The sequence below is a fragment of the Oryzias melastigma genome, unplaced genomic scaffold (assembly GCF_002922805.2).
Source record: "Oryzias melastigma strain HK-1 unplaced genomic scaffold, ASM292280v2 sc02178, whole genome shotgun sequence".
In the NCBI taxonomy this organism is placed as follows: Eukaryota; Metazoa; Chordata; class Actinopteri; order Beloniformes; family Adrianichthyidae; genus Oryzias; species Oryzias melastigma.
Window position 1 is genome coordinate 358 of NW_023418755.1, and position 3,579 is coordinate 3,936.

General features: G+C 40.1%; 1 long non-coding RNA gene across 1 annotated transcript; it reads left to right on the forward strand.

Moving 5' to 3' along the window:
- The first annotated feature begins 1,537 nt into the window (after window positions 1–1,537).
- Window positions 1,538–3,074, forward strand: LOC112139077. Its single transcript, XR_002917904.2, has 2 exons — window positions 1,538–1,738; window positions 2,962–3,074. It is a non-coding gene; the product is annotated as an uncharacterized LOC112139077 (long non-coding RNA).
- The last annotated feature ends 505 nt before the right edge of the window (window positions 3,075–3,579 follow it).

Here is a 3,579-nt window from a genome sequence, read left to right on the forward strand (position 1 = left end):
ATTAGCTTCATTCATGCATCCATTTTCCTGACCGCTTCTTCCCTTTCGGGGTCGCGGGGGTGCCGGAGCCTATCCCGGCTACTGATGGGCGAAGGCGGGGTACACCCTGGACAGGTCGCCAGTCTGTCGCAGGGCTATTAGCTTCATCCAAAGCCCTTTTTCGAACTATGAACATCTCTTGTTGCATACAAGATTAATTGTGGGAAAAAATGCTTTGTTCTGCTTTGTTTCTTGTTTGTATGCTTTTGCTCTTTTCATTTTCTTTCTGTTTTATGGTTGTTCTTGTTCGAAAATAAAATTATAAAAAAAACAAAAAAAAAAAACTATTAAATTAGTCGTTGACTATTTTAGTAGTCGACTAATCGTGGCAGCCCTACTGGAGAGTTCCAGAAACTTCTGCCAGTCAAAGGTATTGATGGCATTGACTGGCCCGCCCGTTCCCCAGACTGGAATCCAATCAAACTCGTCAGTGACATCATGTCTAGATCCATCCACCAACGCCAGGTTGCACCACAGACTGTCCAAGAGTTGGTGGATGCTTTGGTCCAGGTGTAGGCGGAGATCATCTTCCACTTCATCAGAAGAAGGTGTTGTGGGAAGTCATACGGGCACGTGGAGGCCACACTCACTTGTTTCAAAGACATTACATCTAAGTTGGATTGCCTTCCACATCCAGACCTTCATAGGTGATAGAGTTGTACATACATTTATCTTATATTTGCTTTGTATGATTTTAACCTCTCTTCTCTTTCTGCTCATTTGAGGTTGTGCTCAGCTGGTATCTGGAAGGTTGCAGTCATCCTAAGCTGAAGGCTGTCTGGAGGCTGACACATTACAGATACTCGAAGATGCTGACGCAGACCTATTGCATTGAACTAAGACAATAATGATAGTAGAACCAGTTTGAGGCTGTTTTTCCTTCCACACCTTGAGAGCAGCAAATGTAAATAAAATAAGACCGCCCCTGAAAAGTTATAAATATGGAAACCCTGAACCAAGATCTTCAGAGCGGGTGGAGACTGGTTTGAACATTCTCTGTCTGTTCTCCTTGTGCAAGTAAAATCTGATTTAAGAACTGACCCCTCTCTTGTCTTCCTTTCAGAGAAATGTTTCAGGTTGTTTGAACCTAACACTAGGCTAAGAAGTTTCATTTCCATCAATATTTTTTCTGTGGTTGTGTTGTCAGCACATGCAATTCTGTAACAAATAAAGCATTGAAAAAATCTTATATTCGTTCAGGTACAGGATGTGTTTTCCTAGAGTTCCCTTTATGTTTTGACCTGTATATATATTTTGCAGGCTTTTATTGTATCACGAGTTAAAGAAGGGATTATACATACATACTTTGTCACATATATGAAAGTAAAAATAAAAATTAGGAACAAAAAAAAAATAAACTCACAAACTACTTGTTTCCACTTTGTGTAATGAATGATAGGATGTTTGTCTTAGGTTAAGCTCACAGAAATACATGTCTTTTTTTGTATGGACCTTTAAACTAATCAATATCTCAGAAATCTAACATGTAGGTCATGGTTTGTGGGTTAACTCTGAAACCACACATTTCTGGAAAGTGACGGTTAAGAGGAAACTCAGCAGAAGGAGGAGCAGATTGATAATTGGATGATAAAAAAAGAAGTGTGAAGTTATTTCATTTCAGGGAAGAACTGCAGGAGGATGGAGGCTCTAAAGGTTCTGCTGTTTGTGGTTCTCGTGCTGGTTTCTGTGGAGCATTCAGGTCAGTCCAGCTCTTGATTCGGATTATTAGCCTAAACACTCTGTGATCACTGTCAACACCTTTCAACATAATAATAAATGTACTCTTTTGCTACTCACTCTAGTTTACTTTTTGATTGCTCTTTTTTTTCCCTCGTTGGCCTAAATGTAAGAATAAAGTATTTATCTTTAACAACCGAAAACTAAAATAAAAAATTGAGGGGAAAAAAAATGAAGTTCTCCATTTTCTAAGAGAAGTTTGTTCTGACAGATACAGGTTTGTCTCCATTTTTGTTTTAAAAGTTATTGTTTTACACGAAAATGGGACTTTCTAATAAGAACTATGTTCCTATGACAACGGTCTTTGACGATAATTAGTTGGAGTTTAAAATCTGCAATACAGATTAGGCTGCAAACAACAGATTCATGACAGTCAAAACTAGATGATACACTTTTACTGTCAGAATTGTCAACCTCAGCAAATTCACAAAAGAAGAAGAAGTGAAAGTTTTCTTTTGGGGGAGTTGACCTGAAAATGTTGTAACTTTCAGTAGAAATGAAAGCTAACTTCTTTCTGTGTTGAAATCCTGACGTTTCCCTTACTATGTTGTTAACACATTGAGCCTGTCTGTCTTCTGTAAAAACCCCCTCCAATGAAAATAGTGTTTTCTGGGTTTTCACCATGTTCTTATAGCATTTTTCTGATGATGGAGGACATATATCAAGAAAATTAAACTAAATTAAAATTAAGCTAAATTTGCATTTTCAAGGAATTATTTACTCAAATCAATGTGAATCAGGAGCAGACAAAAAATGCAGTTGGATACAGCCTGTAGCTGTGATGCAGTTGCCACTATTGGCACACCACAAGCGCCGCTCCATTCCGATGCATCCACTTCCAGACTAATAGATCCATGTTTGTCTTTGTTTTCCTCATCTGAGCTGGAATCTGGGCCACGACTGGACAGCTCTAATATTGCTCACCATTGTTGTTGCACTGTTAATGTTAGCTTGGGGTTGTGAGGGGCTGTGAGCTAGAAGGACAAAGTGTGCACAAAGGGAATCATGGGAAACGAGGGCAGGTTTTGACTTTTACGGTAAATCAAAAGATGGTTGGAATGGGACTTTGAAGCTATTTATGAACATGGTTTGAAAGAAATTGTCAAAATGATAATTCAATGTTAATAAGAAGTTTTCTTTCCACTGCACTTTTTCATCTGTGTGTTTGTGTGTTGCTGTGTGCAGAGGGTGTGCGGTGTTTTGCTGTGTTCAACAGCACCACAGGTGAGTGTCATGACGAGCTCGGTGAGGTGGACCAAGATGACTGCTGTCACAACCCACATTATGGCTACCTGACAGAAGAGGGAGAGTGCCGGTTCTGTGGGTCAGTGCGCACACACAAGTGCACACACACAAGAGCACCTGGCCAGTGGCCACAGAAAACAGCATCGCCCCAAGACAGTGCTAGAGCATCTTTAGCTGGAAGTCCTCGACCGAAGTTTGAACAAAGTTCCCCAACTTCCCCAAGAAAAACTCCGGAAGTGGGTTACGGTTATGGTTAAGAGTCTTCCAGTAAACATTCTCAAATTTGGCTTTCGGATACAGTTGTGACATTCTGGCTAATGATGAGTTGAACGTGTCTTGGGCACCATCTTGGCTGCAACCAGGTCCCTCTCCATACTCATGCTCACACACAAACCAAGAATGTCACGATCATTGAATACATGAGAACTGGACCAAGTGTGTCACATTGACATATACAAAGATGGAAAAAGAAAGGGTGTGACATCAGCAATAGAAAAAGCCTTACCTCGGGTTCCAACAAAATTAAGTAAATTCGTTTACCATTTTTCCTGAGACACA